Consider the following 26,393-nt stretch of genomic DNA (forward strand, 5'->3'; position numbering starts at 1 on the left):
CTAAATCACCTAATGTTTGAAACCGAGCTGCTACAATGCCCCCACAACAGCGGCAGGTAAGTGATAGTTGGTTTCATGAAGCACCCTATAAAAAATCAGGACAAGATCTGAGTAGTGAGGAAAAGGGTTCTGAAAAGGCAGCATCCTCTTAACATGTCCAAAACGGAGCTTGTTGTCTTCCCTCACTGTCTCCTTCCTCCCGGATGCTGTGTCCTGGTTGATGGCCTCATCTTTCATTAAGTCACCCACTCCAGAGAGTGGGAGGTAGCCCTGAAATCCCATATCCAATCAGTAGCCAAGTGCTGTCAATTTTGTCTCCTTAAGGTCTCAAACATGCACTCTTCTCTGTATCCCTGGATGGCATCACCTGACTCCACCCCTTGTCATCTGTCACACGAATGATTGTAGCAGCTTCAAGCTGGTCTGCCTGTCTGTGGTTTCCCCCTGCACAATCCAATTCTCATTCAACTCTGCTGCCTTGGTAGTTAGATAATTTGGTCTCTCATCCCTGAAAACCCCCTACCCTCTACCTCTGTCCATCGCTTTCAATCAATCCTCCCTAGAACTGCAAGCACACTATGGGCACTGTGCTGACTGTACCAGGCAACACAGAGCCACTCCTGGGTACCCAAGCAGGCCCTGCAGTTTCACACCTGTATTCCTCGGTGTCTGCTGTCCTCCCATCTCAATGTCCCTTCCCAGGCCTACCTAGTTCATTTCCAGTCACCTACCTAGAAAATCTCACTCCACTTAAAACTCCTCTTCAGGTACAGTCTGATGTTCACACACTTACTAACACCTCCATTCTCCCTGTAGCACTCAGCCTTCCTCTGGATGTTTTACAGCCTTTAGAAAACTTATTTACTTAACATATGACATCCCACGGAACTACTCGAGAGCAAAGGTCTTGCTCTCTTGAACACATAGCTGGAGGGTGGGTCGCACCAAATGAACTGAACTGAATTCAACCACACTATTGAAACCAACCATTGAAAGTAATGGCAAAAACACAATTACTTTTGCACCAACCTAATAATTCACTGCAGAACACTTTTGAAATTCATTCTTCCCCCTTATTAAAGACTTCAAGCATGTATTTTTTTATCTTCCTTGAAAATGATATTTAATGGCAATAGATCATGAGCTATAACAACTCTTACTTACCCTTGGCATTAGCAAGTGAGACATGGTACCCTGAGGCTCACAGGAAAACAAAAAGAAAAAGATCAAGAAAAGCTATCGAATGGGTCAGAAATCATGGTATGTCACTCAGTGCCAAAACAGAATCATTTTTTATGTGAAATATTTTGGAATATTATTCTGCAGGGTTAGGAAATGATTCCTTAACATGTAGAGTACATAAAGAGAGGAATAGCAAAAAAAAATGCATCAAGTTGCTATTATATGACAGGCATCTTGCTACAAAGATTTAATCTCAAAACAATCATGCTATTAACCATTTATAAATAAAAAAATTAAGGCAAAAAGATAGAAAATATTCCTAGTTTTGTGCTCGTAACTGACAAAACTAAAATTCAAGCTCATATCGGATGAGTCCAAACACTAGCTTCCCAGACCAAATGTTAAATCAAAATAAAAACATAAAGTCATAGTATAAAATGTTGAGCAATAAGAAATGAACAACACCCCAAAATCCTAACTACATTAGTTAGGATTAAGTTCAGCTGCAACTAACATGACACAAAATGACAGTGGCTTAAACCAGATAGATGTTTATGTTTCTCTTGTTTCAATGTAAGCAGAACAGGGCTGGAATAGCATCTGCAGAATCATCTATCACCATTTGTAGGGGACAGCCCTCCTGCTCATGATACAACATGAATCTCCAGCTGTCACATTCATATTATAAGCAGCAAGGAAGGGAGAGGAGGAGGAAGGAGCAAAGCATCTGAAATGTATTATATAACAATGCCTCTTAATCCTATTGGCTGGATCTAATCATGTGACCTCACCCAACTGCAAGGGAAGATGGGAAGTGTAGTCTTTATTTCATGCAGCCATGTGTACCCTGGTGAAAATCAAGGTTTTTATAAAAAGGAAACGAATATTAGGGTAAACAACTCTCTCTGCCACAAATGTTTAATATTAATAAAATGTCAATTTTATTTAATGTTATTGCAAATGTTATTATGTGATAAACCACTGTTTCTGCAAAAGAAAATGCGTGCTCTTTCAGAAGGCCTGGCAAGTAAGAAAGTATGAAAGTAAATGACTATTAAACTCCTTATGCATTGCAGCCATGTGGGGAGAGGGGTAAATGAGTTTTATCCTTAACTCTGATAGTATAAAGAGTACATTCTCCATAGTATACATCATATTTAACAGGGAAAGTCTGGAGGCATTCGCACTGCAGTCAGATACAATACAAGGATGCCCACTGTCACTAACACACACCCTGGAGATGAGAGCCAATTCAATCAGACAAGAGAAAGAAACCACAACAAGAGCAAAATTGAATATATGGCTTTATATCAGCACAATAAAACTCAACCTACGCAATGAACAACAGTAAAAAGAAAAAATGCACACACCAAATGGAAAATATGACATAACATGGCAGAAATAAATAAGTTCTAATCTAATGGTAATAATTTTAAAAATCCAAATGGGTTGTCAATCGAAAATAATCAAAAGGCTCAGGATCTAGTTAAAAGAGTTTATTCAAGCACAAAATGTGAGGGCGGCTTTCTGGGGACACACCTACATCAAAGAATGCTGATCAGTGCTCCCAGCATGGGGGCAAATGAAGATCATTTATATAGGCAAAAACAAAGGCATGGAACAGAATTACAACATTTTCCATACAAAAGCTAACATACAGATATAAGATTTCATTGGCTACTACTGATTACTCTCTGAGGGGGTTGCTTACATTCTGTTCTAAAGAGGTAATAATCACAACATTCTCTATCCCCAACGTCATGTACTCTAGGTTTGGATAAAGAAGAGGGAATCTCATTAATGGATAACATCTCGACAAAAGGCCAGGAAGCAATAGTCATGCACCAGAGAAGAAAAACAGCCATGTCACACGACTTAGTTTTCAGGGCCTAACTTTTCCCTTTTGCATAATACATTTGGAAGGTCTTGAATTTTTTTTTTTTTCTACAGGGTTAGACTTACCAATTTAAAATGAGACTCCCACACTGGATTAAAGAAAACAATATTCACCAATACAGTCGTTGTCTTAGATAGACAAATTTGCAACCAAAGAATAGAGAAAACCTTAAAAAATAAAAGACTGTGAAAAGATACCCCAGGCAAATATGGAGCAAAAGAAAGTTGAGGGAACAATCTTAATATCTGACAAACTTAAATTCAAAACACAGAGAAGTGTTATCTATTGATCAAAAGGAATAGCAGAGTAAAGAAATATAGCCATGAATATTACATACCTTCCAATATAATTTCAAAATATGTAAAGAAACAATTGACAGACTATGGAAAGAAACATATAAATCAACAATTATATGGAGAATGTAATACCCCCTCTCAGAAAAGGATAAAGCAGGAAAAAAGTAAAAATAAAGAATATCTGAATAATGGAATTACTGAATATAGAGAATTCTATACCCAGTAAATATAGAATATTCATTTTTAATTAAATGTTATACATACATGAAAAATGACCATATATTAGCCCACAAAGGAAGTCTCAATAATTTTAACGACTTCTTATCACAGAGAGTATGTTCTCTGCTCATAATACAATGACATTAGAAATTACCAACAAAGGGCCGGGCGCAGTAGCTCATGCCAGTAATCCCAGCACTTTGGGAGGCCGAGGCAAGTGGATCACTTGAGGTCAGGAGTTTGAGATCAGCCTGGCCAACATGGCAAAACTCCGTCTCTATTAAAAATAAAAAAAAATCAGCCGGGCATGGTGGCACGGCCCTGTAGTCCCAGCTACTTGGGAGGCTGAGGCACAAGAATCACTTGAACCTGGGCAACAGAGATTGCAGTGAGCCAAGATTGCACCACTGCACTCCAGCCTGGGCAACAGAGTGAGACTCTGTCTCAATTAAAAAAAAAAAAAGAAGAAAGAAATTACCAACAAAAAGTCAGGTCCAAAAATCCTATGATCAGCAAACAGGATTACATATTACAAATAACTTTTGGGCTAAGAAAATCAAAAATTAAATTAATAAGTACTTAAAACTCAGTAACAAACACTCCATTTCTAAATCCATGAGAACAATTAAAGCAGAACTTTTCAGATATTCAGAAATTTATCAAGCAAAATAAAGACACTGAAAACATTCAATTTAAGAAGTTGCAAAAGGTATAACAGAAAAAATAAAAGACTAAAGAAGAAATGATATACATAAGAGCAAAAACAAATGAAACCAATAACTAAAAAAAAGCAGACATTACATAAAACCAACAGCTAGTTCTTTGAGGAAATTAACAACATAGAACTCTGACAAGACTAATCAAGAAAAAAAGAGAAGATTAAAATGAATAAACTAAAGAGTGAAGTAGGAAATATCTACAGACACAAAATGGATTAAATGACCACAAATAAAACAACTACATATGTTACAGCCCAACAGGCCTTCTGCCTGCTGTCCAGGAAAGCCAACGCACTAAGGAACAGCAGGTTTTCCACCAAAGAAAGAGTATACTTATCACAGAGCCAGCCAAGTGGAAGGATGGGAGATAAATCTCAAATCCACTTCCCTAAGAATTCTGAGACTAGGGTTTTCCAAGTATAGTCTGGCAGGCAGAAGGCTACAGAATGGGGAATGCTGATTGGTTGGGTCAGGGATGAAATCATAGGGGGTCAAAGCTATCTTTTTGATGATTGAAGCTGTCTCCTTGCACTGAATCAGTTCCTGGATGGGAGTCACAAGACCCCCTAGTTTCTTGGTATGGGTTACTAGTCCAGGTGGCGCCAGCTGGTCCATCAAAATGCAAAGTCTGAAAGATACCTCAAAAATCAGTTTTAGGTTTTATAATACTGATGTTATCTATAGGAACAACTGGGGAGGTTACAAATCCTGAATCATAATTCTAATCTTTTGGCCAATTTGTTAGTTTTACAAAGGTGGTTTCAGTCCCTGAGCAAAGAGGGGATTAGTTTCAGGAAGGGGCTATTATCATCTTTGTTTAAAGTTAAACTATAAATAAAGTTCCTCCCATAGTTAGCTTGGCCTACATCAAGAAATCAGCAAGGACAGTGTATGAGGTCAGATGCAAGATGGAATCTGCTGTGTTGAATTTCTCACACTGTCAAAGTTTTTGCAAAGGTCATTTCATACATTAATAAAATCTAGATAAAAGGAATACATTTGTTAACACTGCTTCTGGAAAAGGTAGAGTGTGGCCCTGCCCCAGTGGGCAACACAGCCCACCTCCCTTGACTCCTGCCCCACAGACTAACAGACCCAGAAGCAAGCAAGTCTATCTTTATACCCTGAGGCCCATGTGTGAGAGGGCACCCATCTGTCATCACTCTAGTCCCAGAGTTTTCCAAAACTCAAATCTGACAACATAGTGCCCTGTTTAAAACCTAAGGAACTGTCATACCCAGGAGGAGCCTAAGGAGACATGATAAGTAAATGTAGTATGTGTCCCTGATGGGATCTTGGAACAGAAAAGGGACATTACATAAAAACTAAGGAAGTCTGAATAAAGTGTAGACTTCAGCTAATAATAATAACTGAAGTTAATAAATCAATACTGCTTTATTATGATCAATATACCAAACATACAGTATAACATATTAAATGTTAATAATAGGGGAAACTGGGTCTGGGGCTACTACTACTATGATCAATTTCTACCCACAGAACACTTCTGAAACCAACTCTGTGGACTTTTTCTCACACCAATCAATTCTCTAACTCCTTGTATACCAACTGGTTATCCTATAATTTAATTCATTTCAGATACTATCTACCCAAAGTTAATGCAGACTCTACAGATTAGGGGAGCAGTCCCATGAGACTGCCCTCATTTCAGATGCCAATTACAAGTCATGGGTGGTGCACATCCATGTTGACCAACCAGCTGTAAAGTTGGGGGAGGGTTTGTTCCTACAGCCCCCTCCTCATTTTGGACATTTGCTAGAATAGCTCAGAGAACTCAGGAAGACAGTTTACTTACTATTACTGGTTTATACCACTCAAGAACAGCTAAATGGAAGGGATGCATAGGGCAAGGTCTGGGGGAAGGAGCATGGAGCTTCCAGTCCCTTCCCAGGTGTACTACCCTCCCAGCACCTCAGTGAGCTCATCAACCCAGAAACTCTCCAAACAGCATGTTTTAGGAGTTTTATGGAGATTTCATTGTGTAGGCATAATTGATTAAATCATTGGTAATTAAACCCAACTTCCAGCCCCTCACCCCTCCCTAGAGGTTGGGGAGTGGGGCTGAAAAGTCCAACCTTCTAATTATATGGTTGCTTCCTCTGGCAATCAGTCCCATCCTGAGGCTCTCTTTGGGCTCACCAAGAGTCACCTCATTAGCATAGACTCTGGTATGTCTGAATGGGGCTTATTGTGTATAACAAAAAAATCTTCCTCACAGTTCAATCAGGAAATTCCAAGGGTTTTAGAAGCTCTACCAGCAACCCAGAAGGAAGACCAACTATAGGCATGCTTCAAAGATGTCGTGGGTTCCATTCTAGACTATCTCAGTAAAGTGAATATCATAATTAAGTGAGTCACAAACATTTTTTGGTTTCCCAGTGCATATCAAAGTTATTTTTATTTATTTATTTATTTTTATTTGTTTTGAGATGGAGTCTCGCTCTGTCAAACCCAGGCTGGAGTGCAGTGGCATGATCTCGGCTCACTGCAACCTCTGCCTCTCGGGTTCAAGCAATTCCCCCGCCTCAGTCTCCCAAGTACCTGGGATTATAGGCACCCGCCACCACGCCCAGCTATTTTTTTGTATTTTTAGTAGAGAAGGGGTTTCACCATATTGGCCGTGCTGGTCTCAAACTTCCGATCTCAGGTGATCCACCCACCTTGGCCTCCCAAAGCGCTGGGATTACAGGTGAGCCACCGCGCCTGGGCTATTTTTATACTATACTGTAGTCTATAAAGTAGTGAATGGCATTATGTCTAAAAAAGTCAATGTGCAGACTGTGAAAGAAAAATAAAATCTTGGGACCCCAAACTCAGCATGCCAAAGGGAAAAGTTAAGCTTGGGAACTGAGTCATGCAGAAACCACCTTCTTTTTGTTCCTAAACAGATAGCTGCAATAAAAGAAGGCCACCCATCTCCCCAGGTGGCCTCCCTCACAAATTGCTCACAAGGAGATTCTTTGTGGGCCCCCAAATCTTGATCCAAAAACAGAATTCTGTTGAATCTCGCCCCGACAATGTAAATTAACAGCTTATCTTCACAAATATGGAAAAAGACTAGAAATCACTCCTCCTCCCATCCTGAGACAAATGCATATCTGACTTCCTCTACTCCGTTTACTTTATCCTATGCAAAATATAGATTTACTGAGTTTGAGACAAATGCAAAATTGACTGGTCTTCCACCCCCTCCTTTCACATGTAACATGTGGATTCAGTGAGGGCTAATCAAAGCCTCACAAAAATGTGGCCACTTACCTCACTACCTAACCTCTCCTTTTTTTTCTTCCCCCCTTTCCCTCCTGCCACTCTTTCCCCTTTAAATATTGAAGTCTTCAGCTCAGGCCTGTAATCCCAGCACTTTGGGAGGCTGAGGTGGGTGGATCACGAGGTCAAAAGATCAAGACCATCCTGGACAACATGGTGAAACCCCGTCTCTAGGAAAAATACAAAAATTAGCTGGATGTGGTGGTGCGTGCCTGTAGTCCCAGCTACTCAGGAGGCTGAGGCAGGAGAATCGCTTGAACCCGGGAAGCAGAGGTTGCAGTGAGCTGAGATCACACCACTGCTCTCCAGCCTGGCAACAGAATGAGACTCTGTCTCAAAAAAAATTAAAAAAAAAATATTGAAGTCCTCAAAACCTTCTTTAGAAAAAGCACAGGCCACAGATCCTACTGTAACTTGTGTCTCTTTTTCCCAGGCACGCCTTCAAACTTTGCTAAATAAACCTCTAATTTGATTGATATCTGTCTCAGACACTTTTTCGGTTTATAATACCTTAATTTAAAAATATTTTGTGGCTGGGTACGGTGGCTCACGCCTGTAATCCCAGCACTTTGGGAGGCCAAGGCAGGCAGATCACAAGGTCAGGAGATCAAGACCACCCTGGCTAACATGGTGAAACCCCGTCTCTACTAAAAACTACAAAAAATTAGCTGGGCATGGTGGCAGGCGCCTGTAGTCCCAGCTACTCGGGAGGCTGAGGCAGGAGAATGGCATGAACCCAGGAGGCGGAGCTTGCAGTGAGCCAAGATCCCGCCACTGCACTCCAGCCTGGGCAACAGAGTGAGACTCCATCTCAAAAAAAAATAAATAAATAAATAAAAATTTAAAAAATATATATTTTATTGGCTGGATGCGGTGGCTCACACCTGTAATCCCAGCACTTTTGGAGGCCAAGGCAGGTGGATCATGAGGTCAGGAGTTCAAGACCAGCCTGATCAACATGGTGAAACCCCATCTCTACTAAAAATACAAAAATTAGCTAGGCATGGTGGCACGAGCCTATAATCCCAGCTACTTGGGAGGCTGAGACAGGAGAATCTCTTGAACCTGGGAGGCAGAGTTGCAGTGAGTGAGATCACACCATTGTACTCCAGCCTGGGCAACAAGAGCGAGACTGTCTCCTAAAAAAAAAAATGCATATATATATATATGTATTTTTAATTGATAAAAAATACTAAGGAGGCTTCAGCGAGTCATAATCTTTTTGCTGGTAGGGGGTGGGTCTTACCTCCATTTTGATGGCTGCTAACTCATTAGTGAGGTAGTTGTTGAGGGCTGGGGTGGCTGCAGCAATTTCTTAAAATAAAACAACAATGAAGTTTGCAACATCAGGTGATCCTTCCCTTCATTATAAGCTTCTCTGTAGCATGTGATGCTGTTCAACACCATTTTTTTAACTTTTATTTTAAGTTAAGGGGTACACGTGCAGGTTTGTTAGATAAGTAAACGTGTGTCATGGGAGTTTGTTGTACAGATTATTTTGTCACCCAGGTATTAAGACTAGTATCTATTAGTTATTTTTCCTGATCCTCTCTCTCCCCCAACTCTTCACCATCTGATAATCCCCAGCTTGTGTCGTTTCATTCTATGTGCCCATGTGTTTAACAGCATTTTACCCAGAGTAGAACTGCTTTCAAAATTGGAGTCAATTCTCTCAAACCCTGCTGCTGCTTTATCAACTACATTTATGTTATATTGTAAATCCTTTGTTATCATTTCAACAATATTCACAGCATCTTCACCAGGAGGAGATCCCATCTCAGGAAACCACTTTCTTTGTCCATCAAAAACAAGCAACTCCTCAACCGTTCAAGTTTTGCAGCAATTCAGTCACATCTCCAGACTCCACTTTAATTCTAGTTGTCTTGCTGTTTCCACCACATCTGCAGTGACTTCCTCCACATCTGCAGTGACTTCCTCCACTGAAGTCTTGAACCCCTCCAAGTCACCTATAAGAGTTGGAAGCAACTTGTTCCAAATGCCTGTTGATGTTGATATTTTAACCTCCTCCCACGAATCACAAATGTTCTAAATGGCATCTAGAATGGTGAATTCTTTCTAGATGTTTTTCAATTTAATTTGCCCAGATCTATCAGAAGAATCACCATCTATGGAAATGATAATAGCCTTATGAAATGCATTTCTTAAATAATAAGACTTGAAAGTCAAAATTACATCTTGACCCATGCATGGGCTGTAGAATCCATGTTGTGTTAGCATTCATCTGATGTATACCTCCATCAGAGCTCTTGGGTGACTACTTGCATTGTCAGTGAGCAGTAATATTTTGAAAGGAATCTTTTCTTTTAGAGCAGTAGGTCTCAATAGTGGGCTTAAAATACTCGGTAAACCGCATTATATAAACAGATGTGCTGTCATCCAGGCTTTGTTGTTCCCTTGATACAGCAAATGCAGAGTAGCTCTAGCATAATTTTTAAGGCCCCTAGGACTTTCAGAATGGTAAATGAGCACTGGCTTCAACTTAAGGTCACAAGCTGCACTAGCCTCTAACAAGAGTCAGCCTGTCCTTTAAAGCGTTGAAGCCAGGTACTGACTTCTTTCTAGTTATAAAAGTCCTATATGGCATCTTCTTCCAATACAATGCTGTTTTATGGACATTGAAAATCTGTTTAGGGTAGCCACCTTCATCAATGATCTCAGCTAGGTCTTCTGGATAACTTGCTGCAGCTTGTACATCAGCACTTGCTGCTTCATCTTGTGTTTTATGTTATGGAGATGGCTTCTTTCCTTAAACCTCACGAACCAACTTCTGCTAGCTTTGAATCTTTTTTCTGCAGCTTCTTCACCTCTCTCAGCCTTGATAGAATTGAAGAGGGTCAGAGCCTTGCTCTGGATTAGGCTTTGCCTTAAGAGAATGTTGTGGCTGGTGTGATCTTCTATTCAGATCACTAAAACTTTCTCCGTATCACCAATAAGCCTGTTCCACTTTCTTATCATTTGTGTGTTTACAGGAGTAGCACTTCTAATTCCCGTCAAGACCTTTTCCTTTGCATTCACAACTTGGCTGTCTGGAGCAAGAGGCCTAGCTTTCAGGCTGTCTTGGCTTTCGACAAGCCCTCCTTACTAAGCTTAATCATTTTTAGCTTTGGATTTAAAGTGAGAGATGTCCAACTCATCATTTCACTTGAACACTTAGAGGCCACTGTAGGATTGTAATTGGCCTCTCAGAGAAAAGGGAGGCCTAAGGAGAGGGAAAGAGCTGGGGGAATGGCTGATAGGTAGAAGTCAGAACACAAACATTTATGGATTAAGTTCATCGTCTTATATGGGCATGGCTCATGGCATCCCAAAACAAGTAAAATGGTTACATTAAAGATCACTAGGCACAGATCACCAGAACAGGTATAATAACAATAAAAAAGTTTGAAATATTGCAAGAATTACCAAATTTGACACAGAGACACAAAGCGAACACATGCTGTTGAAAAATGGCACCGATATACTTGTTTGACACAGGGTTGCCACAAACTTCAATTTGTAAAAAACCCAATATTTGCAGAGCATAATAAAGTGAAATGCAATAAACTGAGGTATGCCTATACATATTTCCAATCAGATCACAATATCACAGGGGAAATGGAGATTTTCTGTTCTATCTTGGCAATTTTTCTGTAAATCTAAAAACTTCTTCTAAATAAAATGTTATTGGCATGTAGAATGAACACGTGTAGAGATCTAACATGCAATGTGACAACTTTATAGTTAATAATGTGTTCAGGATTTTGGCTTAAAGAATAGATTTTAGGTGCTCTTGCCATACACCAAAAAAAGGGTAATTATGTGAGATGATGAATACACTGATTTGTTTGACTATAGTAACCATTTTACTATGTGGAAACAACATGTTGTACACCTTAAAAATATATAATAAAAAAGTAAAATAAAAAGTTATTACATTTTTAAAATCTAATAAGGAAAAAGAAAATCTTCAGTGGTTCTTGTACTTCTAAATCCAAGTCCCTTGTCAAGAAGCACCGCCTTTGTGAGCTGTCCCTGCCAACTACTATAGACTCAGCAACTTGATAACCCCCTTTGTGTTCTGCACACCAGTCACTTCTCCAAATATGTCCTGCTCCTACCTGCCTCTGCCTTTCTCTGTGCCTGGAATACCCCTTCTCTCCACCCAGTACCTGCACCCATGGATTCACACCAATGGGTAAAAACCTTTGGCCTCCCTCAGGGTTGTCCTGGGTAGCCAGAAGCTTCATGAACAGGGAGGCCTGTAGTTCAGAATGTTCTCCCTGAGGTGACATGCTTTCTCCTGACCTCTGAGGCCCTGGGAGGGAAGAGGCAAGGCTAGTGCCCCTTCACATTTCTCTAGATGGCTGAACCCCAGCCTCAGCCAAGTTGGTAACCTTTCTGCTGTGCTGCAGATGTGCACAGTGTTCCTGCCAAAGTTCTCTCCTGCATGGTACTGGCTGCTCACACAGGGACACTCAAGTGCTCCAGGGACCTGTGGCTCTGGCAATTGTGAAATGTGGAGGTGGGAGGGAGGGATTAGAAGAAATGCTTAGAGATCATTCCTAAGGGGGGCCAAAACCAGAGACCAGGGCAGCAAGAATGGAGAGACTTGGGAAGCCTACTTCTTATCTGTCTTAGTCCACTTGCACTACTATAAAGGCATACCCGAGGCTGGGTAATTTACAAAGAGAAGAGATTTATTTGGTTCACGGTTCTGCAAGCTGTACAAGAAGGACGGTGCTGGCATCTGCTTCAGGAAACTTCCACATGGTGGAAGGGAAAGGGGAGAGCATCATCTGGTGAGAGGTGGAAACAGAGAGAAAGAAGTGCCAGGCTCTTTTTAATCAGATCTCACGAGAACAGAGAACTCATTCATTATCCCTAGGGTGGCATCAAGCCATTTATGAGGGATCCACCCCCATGACCCAAACACCTCTCGCCAGGCCCACCCCCAACATTGGGGATCAAATTTCAACATGAGATTTGGAGGTGACAAATATCCAAACTATATCAGTACCACTCACCCAGGCTACGGAACAGAGTGCCTGGTGGGAACACTAAAAAAGACAGGGCCCAGCAAAAGAAGAAAAGAGAATCCTGTAAAATGGCTTAGGCCTGGGGATGGCCCCTGGTTTTGATCTGCAATGCATTCTCTATGATTCCCCAAAAGGGACTTTGGCATGCCTTGGGGACATGTAGTCACAGCTGGAGGAACCCTTGCTGCTCCACTCCCTAAGCCTGAAGACTAAGAAGGTGCAGCAGCCCAGGCTGGATCCCCAATATCAGCCCAATGTGGGTCCCTCCACCAGCCAGAGTATCTAGATATAGTTAATCACGGTTCAGTTCAGATCTAAATGACCTGCCTGGATCAGATGCTGTTTTCTATCCTTACAGCCACAGATCATTTTCAGATGTCGCCCCCAATCCTTAGGCCTTATCAAGCACTGGACAATAATCGCTCCATGGGCCCTTGTCTAAGCTCACCTCTTACAGGTCAATTTCCTGGGTCACAGTCCAAACTGACTCAGAGATTGCCACACTTTACAAGGAAGGGATAGAATCGATAGGATCGAATAGATGACTTCTGAGAACATTTCCAGCTCCAAAAAAATGCTCTGAATTTCTCCATCAAATCTGCACAGCCAGCCTCTTAAATCCCCTTCTTCCTTCTCAGAATTCCTTATTTTCAATTCCTCTGCAGTTCTGCTGGAATTGAATGAAACCCTCTTTCTTTCTGCCCAGGCCCCCATGAGAAGAGAATGTCTATGCTGGAAAATGGAGGGTGGGCTATGGAGTAAATGCCAGGCCACCACACATAGAAGCTACTTTGCAAGTAACAGATTACATTTCCATCCACATGCCCCTCACTCACGTTCTGGCATAAAGCAGAGAGAGGATTAAAAATGGGAAGCTTCCATAAAGTCAGGCAAAATTAATTAGCTGCAATTTCCCTGCTGAGCTGCCAGGTAAATTTCACAGTGCAATCACTGCGAGCTCCTTCATTAATGCAGCAATAATGTCTTATATGTCTTCAGTATCCCATTTTCCTCCATGCATGGGCAAGCCTAAGAATTATGTACTAGCCCAGCTGCCAGGCTTGGCTTGGAATCTGGAGATAATCAAATTTTGTACAGCACTTCCCATAGAAAAACACAATAGCTGTTGTCTTTTTTCTTTTTCTCCCCCAATACTTACCTCTCCAACTCTGGAAGGCGGTTAGACTCCTCTCCCTGGGCCCACAGTCAAGGTGCTGGTAGGCAGATGTAGGTCATTGGAAAGGCAGCAGAAAGCAGATGGGAGTCCCTGTTCTGCCTTAATTGACTGTAATTTGGGGCATTTTGCTCAGCCTCCCTGGATCTTAGTTTCCTCATCTATGAATCAGGAACAACAGCACCTACCTTGTGTGCCTCCAGGTATAAGATCACATAAGATTATTGAGGATGCACTTTGCAAACTCTACAGTGATTTAGTGACAAAGTATCATTAGCCAAAAAAACAGCATGAAGCTGAAGATTCAAATTATGTAGAAATTAGTGCTTGCTCCCCTACCACAGGCACCCACGTCCCAGGCTGAGCCCTGCCTAAGTGTTGGGTCAGCATAAATACTGGCAGCTATGGACGTGGGTGGGTGTCCAGCCCCTATTGCCCACAGCTGATATTCAAGGAAGAACCACGCTATTGCTGAGCTAAGCTTTCTGATGTTGAGCCTTCACCAAAACTTCAATACTTATTTACTGCTAATGGCTTACGGTGAGAAACACAGCAATCCTCTAATTAACCAGTAAGGTTTACAAGACAGCTTGCACATGAGCTTGGACAACCTCAAGAAGTGTAACACCATGGTCAAATCAGAGTTATTACATATGGGGGTTGGAGCCAGGCCGGCTAAAGTTTGAATCCTGGCTCTGCAACTTCACCTTTCTGAAGTTTCCCCACCTTTAAATGGGAATCGTAATCCCTACCTCACTGGGTTGTTGGAATGTGCCTAGCACAGTACCTGACACACATTTAGTGCCCAGTTGAGTCCTGTATAGCACCAGCCACATGACATGCACTAAATTGCAGCTTATTGACTGGCTGATTTTCATTTAAGAAAATTGGCCAGGTGCGGTGTCTCACACCTGTAATCCCAGCACTTTGGGAGGCCGAGGCGGGTGGATCACAAGGTCAGGAGATAGAGACCATCCTGTCTAACACGGTGAAACCCCGTCTCTACTAAAAATACAAAAAAAATTAGCCGGGCGCTGTGGCGGGTGCCTGTAGTCCCAGCTACTCAGGAGGCTGAGGCAGGAGAATGGCGTGAACCTGGGAGGCAGAGGTTGCAGAGAGCCGAGATAGCGCCATTGCACCCCAGCCTGGGCGACAGAGTGAGACTCCGCCTCAAAAAAAAAAAAAAAGAAAAAAAAAGAAAATTGAAGGTATGGGAAATAAACCTTGGAGACAAGGTGTGAAAAAAGTAAGTGGATTGTGATATTTGAATTACACTTAATGGCCCAGAAAGCACAGGAAAAAAAAAAAAAAGGAAAGCTCAGAAAAAGAGCTTGGCCCCCAGTAGCAGCCTGTTACACACAAGGAACAGCAGCGTGAACTGGAAAGAAGACACTGTCCACACCTCCCTGAATACACTGCTGTAAGGAATGCCACTACCTACGTGTGGCTCACAGAGCCATAGGTATCAGAAAGGCTTCCTGGTGCCAAATGAAATCATCTCAGTAGCTCCAGCATGGCCCTGGGGCTGCCTTCTGCTGCTGCATAGAGCAATTCTACGTCTGCTTCCAATAGCCCTACAGAAAGCGCCTTCTGTCTCCTCCAAGGGCCTCTCATTCCCTCCTCAGTCCCCAGTGCCCCAGAGAGGCAGTGTTGGCTAGTCCTTAACCAAAGGGCTTTAGAGTCAGATGGACATGCAGTAAATCTCATTTGGCCTTGGGCCAGTTACTTTACCCTCTTAAGACTTAACGCCTTTTCTGTAATATGGAGAATTTAGTTGAAAAGATACCTCATAAAGTCTTGTGCATAATGCGAACATCAATCCTAACTCATATGAAGCACTCACTAAATGCTAGTAATTTTTATAAAATGCAGAATTCAAAGGAGTAGATAGCTGCTGAAGTTTTGTACACAATGCAAGCATAAGTCTTAATGCATATTAAGTGCTCCATTAAACACTAGTAATATTTCTTCCTTTCAAACTCTCTGGTACTTATGATTCTGACACCTTTAACCATTCTGGTATTGTACCATAATGATCTATCTCTATATACATCAAAGACATGAAAGGGTTAAGTTTCCTCCTAAGTCACTGGCTGCTACCACTCAGTGTGCTTTGCTGACTCGGGTTCTCTATGCCTCTTCTAAATGGTACAGTGTCCACGCTTTGTCTTCAAGCCTCCTCTACCTGCCCCTGGATTTCAATAATATCCTCATGTCTAAGGCTCCCAACCATTTTAGTTCTAGCTCAGACACTTCCATGGAACTCCAGACTCATATACCCAACAGTCTACTTGACATCTCAATTTGGATGTTGTGTAGTGAACAATTTAACCTTGCCCAACAAGAGGTCTGGTCTTTGCCCTTGGTTTCTGGGAGGTCATCTGTAAGTACTTGGAATGTCATGCCTGACAGGAGCAGGACTCCCCCAGGAAGGATCACATCCTCAAAATAAGCTGCCCCTTGCTGGTTCACCAGATCCTTTCTGGTTCTAGCATGCAGCACTGTCTGTGTTGAGTTAGGAGCCACGTCAGCTGAACGGCTCCTCTTAGGCAGGCTGGATACTAAGCACACTTCAGCCATCATGTCGTGCACCTGCTGCATGGAACGGGGGCAGAGCACTGACTCCCCTCCAGGAGATGGGCTTACTGTTCACGGCAAAGTCTAAAAATGGTTTGGTGGGCTCAGTTCCTGCCTAGGCAAGGGTCACAGGTGAGAGCTGATCAGGGTAGTGGAACACACTGCTGACTGAGGAGTTCTTACTAAACAAAGAGAGAGCAAAATTAAGGCCATGGCCTGCCTTCCTCTTCACCCCTCTGTCCTCAAGGCCTGATGTCAAGATCCAAAAGCTTCCATAAGGTGAGCAAAGAACCTGCAGCCACTCAAGACTTGTTCCTGCAGACAGGCCTGGATCCAATGTCCCTGGAAGATGGGAGGCTGCATACTTCAGGGGCATGGCCTACCTTCTACTCACTCACTAGGAAGAGACAGACGGGAGAAGCCAGCAGGCCCTGCATGCCAATTAGGAACAGCTGGAATGAAACCAGGTCAGGACAGGAATTGACAACAGCCACCTTGAATCCTCCCATCACCCCCCCACCTATTCAGAAATATCTCGGCCCTGAGGGATTCCCTTCCACACAGGTAGCAGAGAGAAGGCCTATACAATGATGGAATAAAAGGCAACTCAAAAGATATTCCCTTTAGGAATAAAGGTAGCTGGAAAAGAATGAAAGAAAGAGATCTTTTTATTGCAGCGTTTTTTTCTTCTCTTATAAATCATTGTATCTGAAAGGTCACTCTGTGAGGCTGATGGCTTTCCTAAGAATGTGCTTTCTTTGTCTTCCCAATCATGGGGAGTGTGTGTCACAAGACAGAGAGGCCGATGTGGTCGCTACTCACAAAATCTTAAATGGTGACCATGTGAATAGCTCAAAGGAAACTTTCCTAGGCTCTGAAGTTCTCACCTTTTTAAAAATTGAATTGACGTGTTGCTCTGCTTTCAGGCATCCCTTGCCAATGCTATCTTTTGAAAAGAACTCCGATATGGTTTGGCTGTGTCCCCACCCCAATCTCATGTGGAACTGTAATCCCCAGTGCTGGGGGAGAGACCTGGTAGGAGGTGATTGGATCACGGGGGTGGTTTCTAAGGGTTTAGCACCATCACCCTAGTGCTGTCTTATGATAGAGTTCTCACAAGATCTGGCTGTTTAAAGGTGTTTAGCATCTTCTCTCTCCCTCTTGCTCTCTCTCTCTCTCTCTCCCCTGCTCCACCATGGTAAGACACGCTTCTTCCCCTTTGTCTTCTGCCATGATTGTAAGTTTCCTGAGGCCTCCCCAACCATACAGAACTGTGAGTCAATTAAATCTCTTTTCTTTATAAATTACCCAGTCTCAGGTAGTTCTTTATAGCAGTGTGAGAACAAACTAATACAAATCCTGAGTGAGAGGCTGATTTTCTAGAGCATCTCAGGAGGCAGTGATTCTGGATCATCCACCCACATGCTCATCCTGTATCCACCCACCCATCTATCCATTCGTTCTTCCATCCAACTATCCACCCATCCATCCACCCACCCACCCATTTATCTACCCATCTACCCTTCCATCCATCCATCCATTCCGGTATTCATCCGTTCCCATGACAAAAATTGCCTTAGTGCCAGGCTCTGTCCTGTGAAGTAGGGATACGGCAGAAAACTCATAGACGTAATCCCTGGCATTATGGAACTGGCATTCAAAGTGGGCAAAAAGAAGTAAGCTAGCGTAGTAGAATGATTTGTTAGGAATGTACTATAACCTGCATGTGAAACAGCTGTGTTTTATTCCTCCTCAAATACAGCCAGAACTTTTGGTCCCAACGGCATGGGCTTCCCTTACTTGCTAGGTGAGTATGTGAGTAAGCTTTTGTTTTCAAAAACCCAGGTGAGTGGTGCCATGCTGGTCACTGAGGGCCACCCTTTAGACACTGTTTTCAGCCTGCACAGGTTTTTAAAGACACAGGATCTGTGCAGGTGGGAGACTTGGCATCCTGTGTTGATGTTAACCACTCGCTTTCTGCGGACGGCTGGGTCCGTGAAACTTCTCTATGCCTAATGAAGAGGAAATGGGCTGGCAGCAGCTCGCAACCTTGGCTGCAGATCAGAATCACCTGGAACTTTAAGTCTCTATGCCTAGCCTGCACCCAGACCAATTAAATCAGGAAACCTAGAAGTGAGAGTCAGTCAGCAGTTCTTAAAGTGCCCCAGGTGAATCCAATGGGAACAGCTGGTCAAAGGTGAAGAGTTTGCAGTTTTGAATGCTGCAGATTGAAGAAAAGTGTTGTTTCAGTCCCTCCAGGTCAGCTGCAGGAGGAAGGGTTTGGGTTTCTGCTCCTAGTTGTAACCAGAACCCCTCTCAGGCCCAACACTCCAAGGATGGCAAGGTCTCAGAACAAAGGAACAAAGCTTTTTTAGCCCGAGCTGCAGGCAGAGAAAAGGGCTGCCGCATGGGGCTTCGGGGCAGCCTTCTCGAGGAAGCCATGCCCTTAACAGGCAGAGCAAGGAAAGGAAAGAGGCAGTCAACGTGGATCCTGTGAGCCTCAGAGCTCTTGTTTAGGGAGAGGCCAGAAGCGACCAGACCTGGCTTCCTCACGAGCTGAATCTCAGAGCTAGATTGCGTATCATTTAGAAAGAATAAAAAATGTGTTACTTTTTGTGCCTTAAGCATCATGTAAGTACTTCATACCTTTTCCCCACTCAGCGGTCACACAGCAGGGCAGTGCTGTGAGGGAGAGAGGCCAAGCTGGCTAGCACTTCTCCCCTCCCACCGTGGCCCCTCTGCCACCTATACCTGCCTTGCTCAGCTCCCAGCCACGCCACACCCTCCCCCCGACAGGACACATCCTCTGGGCAAGGGCTGGCAATGATACAGAGGCCTCCATGAGGACCCCCAGGGACAGGGACACTGTCACCCTCCCTGGGAAGTGATAGGTTGGGACCTTGGGCTCCAGGCAGCCCCGTCCTCTCAGGGCCATAAGAGCTCTTCCTCGTACTATGACTCCCAGGAGTAGTGATGCTTCCTCAGGCTCCCTCCCTCCTACATTCTTGCCCCTTGCCCATCCCATCCCAGAGCAAGGAATGTGAATGCTTCTGAACTACTTGTCCAGCCCCTCTTTCTTCTGCAAACAGGCCTCTATCCCATCCCTCTGAATTTCTCCTCTTGGCAGCAAGTCCCACACCCCAGTTTTCTCCTGAAGCAGATGGCTTTAAGAACCTTCCCTTGCTTTCTATTGGGACTACTAACTGTATTATATAGAAATAAAATACTGTGAGCTTGTTCTCCCTGTTGGCACAGCCAACAAGGACCAGCCAACAGCTTTGTAAATGGCTCCATTAAATCCCAGCTCTGTAGTGGGGCAAAGACCCCCACAGCCCAGTGCTTCTCAGCCTCAGCTACAATCATTATCATCTCAACAGGTTTGAAAATGTGAGATGCCTGGGCCCCCACTCCCCAGAGACTTTTTAAATTAGTCTTTAATTAGTCTGGAGGAGGTACAGAGAGCTCACCATCAGGCTTGAGTTTTAAGCCCTCCCAGATGGTGCTAACGTGTGGCCAGGGTGACAGCCACTACAGTGGAGCCCACCAGGGTCTAATTTGCCAAAAGTCCTGCCTCGTTATTCCAGGCAGCTTCTCTGAAGGACCATGGTCAGGGATGGGACAGGATGAAATAAAGCCTTGTCACTTATTACCCTCCAGGGGGTCTGCAGGTTGCTGCCCGGTGCTCCCACTGCCTCCAAATTCCTCTCCAGGTGGCACAGGCACTGCTAGGGCCACCCTCTGTCGATGAAAAGGCATATTCCAAGATAACTTGTGTTTGCCTGGTGAACTTGGTGACCTCTCAATCAGTGAACTTTTTCTGAGCACACAGGACGTAGGGAGTGAAGTTGACATCAGACCCAGCTCTGGCCCTTCCTCAACGAGTCTCTTGTCCAACTGGAGAGATGAGCATATGACCCAGGGCGGACCTGTGAGCAATGGCCTGGGAATACAGGGGACGTTCAGGGAAGGGAATGGACAGAGTGTGCTGCAGTGGAGACAGCAAGATCAGAGTCCTGACTGGCTTAAGGGAATATGGAAGAGGAAGGAGTGAAGGAGGGCGTCCTGAAAAGGGCCCTTAGGAAGCCTAAGGGCAAGAAAATGTGTAACTGTATGAGGAAAAGAAGATGGGAAAGATGGAGAGAGAAAAATGGTTTCATGGTCCATCCCCTTCCCACTAACCCTACTGCCACCCCCTTAACTAAGGTCCCTGTCACCTAATCCCTGGGGTTGTGCATCTGCCGCCTCCTTCCTGTCTAACCCCTACAGCTAAGGAAGGGGAGTAGAGGGTGACACCCATTTTGCTGGAGCATAATCCAAACTATCACCTATCACATTATCACAGTCAACCGTCTTAACAATTCCTCAGTATCGACTAATTTTTAGACCATGCACAAATGCCCCGACATGTTTCACAGGTGGTCTTTTTATAGTCGGTTTGTTTAAATCAGGATCCAAACAATGTCCACACATTGCACTCAGTGATCTGTCTCTTAAGTTTTTTTCACCTAAAAGTTACTGCCCTACCTCACCCCCTTTTTTCCATGCCATTTCTTTAATGAAAAAGTGGAGTCATTTGTCCTATAAAGTTGTTCAAGTAAATTAAAATGGGGGCCAAGCCTGAAGAATCCCTGTGGAGACAAAACCAGTTAGGCCCTTATAAGTGACTTTAACTTTGCTTGATTTGCAAATATAAGCAAAATTTAACTTGGGCTATTTCTTGTAAATGCCTACATGAAAGAAAAACAAAACTGAAGGTCAACGAATCAGAAACAGCCAAAAACTTAACAATTGTTATGAGGGACTTTCCAGTGGGATAGACCAAACAAGGCAACTGTCCAACTAACCCATCAAACATTCTCTTGGCTTTACTTCTATGTGCCTGTGAAAGCCTCTCCCTTGGTGGAGCTGTCCAGAACCACTTCTGGTTTGAAGCTGCCTAATTCATGAATCATTATTTGCGCAAATAAACTCTAAAAATTTTACTGTGCCTCAGTTTACCTTTTTAACAGACTTCCTCATTCTGAGTTTGGCTCACTACATCCTTTTATGAGGTTTAATTAAAAAAATAAAATAAAATAAAAGCTTAGATAATTGGCCAGGCATGTTGGCTCACACCTGTAATCCCAGTACTTAGGAAGGCTGAGGGGGGCAGATTGCTTGAGCCCAAGAGTTTGAGACCAGCCTGGGCCATCTCTACCAAAAGAAATACAAAAGCTAGCAGGGCATGGTGGCACGTACTTGGTAGTCCCAGCTACTCAGAGGGACTGAGGTGGAAGGATCATCTGAGCCCAGGAAGTTGAGACTGCAATGAGCTGAGATCACACCACTGCACTCCAGCCTGGGCAACAGTGAGACTTCGTCTCAAAAAAAAAAAACTTGGAGACTCATAGGCAGGGAGACCTACCTGAGACATATCCTCGAAAGGAATCGAATAAACAAAACATTAGCTTCCTTTTCTTATGCTGATCCTCAACTTGTGGTTTGAAGTAAGAGGATGCAGCTATGTCTGTTCCAAGCGGACTTTGGGAATGTTCCAGACTTTCAGAATGTGGCAAGAAGAGTAGTGAATGGAAACAAAGGACACATCAGAGAGGAGGGAAATGACACTGAGGTTTGAACCAGCTCAAGAGAGGTGAAAAAAACTTACACGTGAAAGAGGATTTTCCAGTCACCCATCCCTCTGCTGCCTCTCCTGGGTAAAGTCAGCCTGGCACAGCCACAGCCAATGGCCTGCACTGCCCCCTGCAGGCGGAAATCCTTCAGCAGTGACGATGGACTTCCCCTGGTTCCCCGCACAGCTTCGCAGGGAGCAAGCTTGTCGTGGGAATGGTTTCCCGAACTCCTCCCCAGGCCACTCACCTGACACCCTCGCCTGCAGGTACAGGACCACCAGTTCTGTCGCCCTAGGAATGTGTCCCACTGTACCTGGCACCACAAGTAAATGGGAATGGAGGAGAAAAAAGGCTTAGAATATACAGAGCCAGAAGTTAAATCTGTGAAAAAGTCTTTAAATCATCAAATATATACAATTAATTCCACGATCTTGAATTCTCACTGGCATTTAGTCAAAATGGAAGTTCTCGACTTTCAAGAATATATTCAAGAACACAGAGTATTCAGTTGTAAATGCAATATTTTTTGCTTTGTTGATGGGAATTGGGTGAAATATGATTTTTCAGATTTCCTGTTTGAAAAGTACAGTCCCGTAGCAACACTACAAACAGAGAGTAGTCAGTATCTGAAGTTGTATGGCTTCAGGATCGCATACAACGATCAATAATAAAACAAAAGTTTATCAACTCAGAGAAAAGGTTAGCTTATCTTTTTAATTTTTTATATGAAAAATATTATAAAATTGCAATATATGAAGAGATGACTACAGCATATGAAGCCAAAAAAAGAAAAAGAAAAACTGTAGGAAGATGAAAGTTCTTATAGAGATGTGTTGGGAAGTTATTTTGTAAAAAATATTATGTCATCGTTCTGGGTTTGCGGATGTTTGTGGTATTTGGCGGTTGTTCAATTTGTGTTTTGTGTTTTCTTTTCATATTTTAAATAAATGTTCACTTTTACACCAAAAAAAGAAAACTTAAGTAGAAAAAATGGAAATTATAAAATAGACGAATTAAGGAGTGATAATTAGCTTTGCACAGTTTGATTTAACAACAAAAAAAATCTTTTAAGTAGAGAGCGTTCTCCTAGGACATTTTAATTATGACTTCATAGACTGTTACTGCTTGAAAAGACCTGCGAGGTGATCTTATGCACTTTATGTCTCAGACAGCCCAGGGAATTAGGGCTGAGAAAAAGAACCAAGTCCCAAAGTCCCGCTGTGAGTTACTAGCACAACCTCAGAAGCTAGGCCCCTGCCTCCCGACCACACGCGCCTGCCTCCCAGGGCTGGTTTGCAGCCGGTAGAGAGGAGCATGGGCTTTTCCCAGGGATTAGATCCATCACTTACTCTGAAACACACACATTGACAAAAGCTTTTCTCCACGTCTGCGCCACAGCTCTGCAAAGCCGGGTGCTCCACACGGAGCAAACTGAGAGCCAGGCTTTTCTTTCACAGCGTTGTTCTTAATCCGTCCACCGCACCCTCCTTACAGGCAGGAAGCTGAACTTCCCAGCTTTCCTCCTGCTGCTCAAGAGGCTGCCGTGGGAGATGCTGCGGGTGCCCCCTGCTGGCCAAACGGAATATCACAGTATCACAGGCCTGGCCGCCCCTCCTTTTTAGATAGATAGATAGATAGATGATAGATTAGATAGATAGATAGATGATAGATTAGATAGATAGATAGATAGATAGATAGATAGATAGATAGATAGATAGATAGATAGATAGATAGATAGATAGATAGATGATGGATGGATGGATGGATACATACATACATACATACATACATACATAATGATAGATTATAGATATAGATAGATAGATGATAGATAGATAGAGATAGACAGAATGATTGATTGATTGATTTTGGGCCAGTCCCCAGTGGTTAAAGATCCTCAGGTAAGATAGGGGACTAAAATGGGACAACTCTCCACACTAGAGGGCAAAGGAAAGGTTCCATGAGAGTCGTGTTCATGCTCAGTTGAGATTATGGCAATCAGGATTCCATCCACAAGATCTTTAAAGGACGAAGCTGAGGCTGTGCAGCCCAGAACAGTGCCTTGAAATTTCACGTGCATAGACATCACCTGGGAATCTGGTGAAAATCCAGATTCTGGTGAGCTAGGCCTAGGGGAGAGCCTAGTATCCTGCATTTCTAAGAAACCCCCAAGCGATGCTGCTGGTCCAAGCACAAGACTTGGAGTAGCAAGATTCTAGATGGAAGTGCATGGACTTTGGAGTCAGACCAAATTGTGTGAACCTCAATTTTTCCACTTGCTAGCTGTGTGGTTCCAGACAAGGTCCTTAAATATACTGAACCTTGAATTCCACATATGAAAATGGGCATGATCCCACCTACCTCACTGCACTTTTGTGTGGACGGTATAGATAGCATATAAAGGTGCCTCCTGTGGTATCTGGCATGTAGTGGACATTCAGTAAGTGGTGACTGTCACCATCCTGGGGATTTTTCCCAATAGATTCATGGCTTCAGCAACTCACTGCCAGTGGATACTAGATATGGATATTGATTTACACAAAAGTGTAAATCACAGCATCTCAAGCTTATGGATGTCATCGTTTCATTTATTAGTCCCTGGCTGCCAAGGTTAGACCCACCTTTAGCTGCAAACCCGGAGGCTTACAGTCAGTTTAGAGCTGAATCCTTAGCAGTGGTTTCAGTCATCCCTGATGAATGCACATCTTCTCTCACATCCAAACTAGAAAGACACAGAAGAAATAAGATTGATGCCTTGTCACCACACTGGAGGTCAGCTGTAATTCACATGTGTGCTGGGCAGACATTGAAACAAGACCTGCAGATAAATCGTCTAAGAGCACATAGGGAAAGACTGGATGCTGTGGAGCTGGAGGGTCTGGGTTCATGCACTAGCATCAGTATTCTGTAACCGAGCAACCTCAACAAGTTTGGTAAGCTATTTGATCCTCAGTTTCCTTATCTGTAAAGTGAGATGATGATGATAATACATCCAGATTAGACACAGAATGTGAAGTGCTTTGAAAGTGATCATCCCCCTTCCCTTGGCTCCTCTTGTGTGAGAGAGCTTGGAATTTAAGATAAATGGAGACCCTTTCTCTACTGTTAGCTCTGCATCCACGGATCCAGGAAGTTAGAGGCAGCAGATGTTACAGAAATGTCCATTTGTAAATAAAACAGAGTGCAATGTCAAAAGTTTAGGTCTGTAAGTGTTGAAGGCCTATGTCCACATCTGGATGACGTTTTGAAGCAAAGAGTGACTGAAACGACCTAGGTCCCATCTCCATAGTAGAGTGCATACGATCCTTCTGCACTGGCTGCCAGCCCTCTCCAGTTTATACCTGACTCCATCCCCAGTAATGCCAAACTCCTGCAGCTCCCCAGGAGGGTGCCCTTTCACAGCTCTGTGCCTGTTCATATGCCACTCACTTTCCCCCTCCCTCAATCCTCGCCAAACTTGTGACTCGAGGACTAGGCAGAGCTCTTTGTTGCAACAGAAAGAGGAAGGCAGAGAAAGAACTCACAGTATTACCGGAAAGGCTAGAGGAAGCAGCTAGATAGATGGACGGGATGAAGAAAAGCACAGTCAGAACCACAAACAAGACTATAGCACAGAACCCTCCAGGGATGAACCCTCTGCCACCACCTCCAAGCACCTGAAGCCAGCAGTGTATGCACTGCCAATGCCACGGCCCTGCAGGCTGAGCCTGCTCCTGCGCTGCCACCATCAGCAATGCTCCATAAGCATCACGGTAGAACCAAGCCTTCCCTGACACACCTTCCTCCGTGTGTCACACACACACGAGTCCTTGAACTGTTCTCCCAGCACCCCTTAAACTTAATCACATGGTTTCGTATTTTTCTAAGTTTCTATGACTGCCTCAGGACAAACCTCCCCAAAGCCGACCTTGAGAAGAGGAGTCATGTCACACACATGTGATTTATGAAGGACGTTCTCCCAAGGAAGATGGTGAGGGAGCCGGGGGTGGGGAAGTGGGTAGGACAAGAAGAGGAGGAAGCCAAGCCAGGGAATGATCTCAGGCAAAATTGAAGCAGAAGGTGTCTTCAGACTGACCCCCCAGGGGAACTCAAGAGGGTAAGCTATGCCTCAGCATTGTCCCAACCCAAGGCAAGTATCTGGGCTTCCCCGTACCTGAATGGCCTGTCTTCATGGCAGCCAGGGCTGGAGAAGGAGGGTGGAAACACAAACTCTGAGACACCTCCTTGCAAAGTGACTCCATTGCCCTAGAACAGTCCTCTGAGGAGGAGCAGCAGCCGCGGACTATTGAAAGTGCCGTGTCAGTAGCAGCAAGGGCAAAACAGGCTCCTGGGGATGGGGCAGAGCCACGAGGCTGTCTGCTCCCATGAGCCCACTAGACCCCACCAGCGCTGC

General features: G+C 43.7%; 1 long non-coding RNA gene across 1 annotated transcript in view; it reads right to left on the bottom strand.

The window, feature by feature from the left end:
- LOC134762048 (uncharacterized) overlaps window positions 1–23,531 on the bottom strand; it is a 68,403-nt gene extending 44,872 nt beyond the window's left edge. Inside the window, exon 1 of the long non-coding RNA XR_010141544.1 lies at window positions 23,350–23,531. This is a non-coding gene — a long non-coding RNA (uncharacterized LOC134762048). The remainder of the gene's footprint in view (window positions 1–23,349) is intronic.
- Between the last annotated feature and the right edge of the window lie 2,862 nt (window positions 23,532–26,393).

This window comes from Pongo abelii, chromosome 8 (genome assembly GCF_028885655.2).
Source record: "Pongo abelii isolate AG06213 chromosome 8, NHGRI_mPonAbe1-v2.0_pri, whole genome shotgun sequence".
Lineage (NCBI taxonomy): Eukaryota > Metazoa > Chordata > Mammalia > Primates > Hominidae > Pongo > Pongo abelii.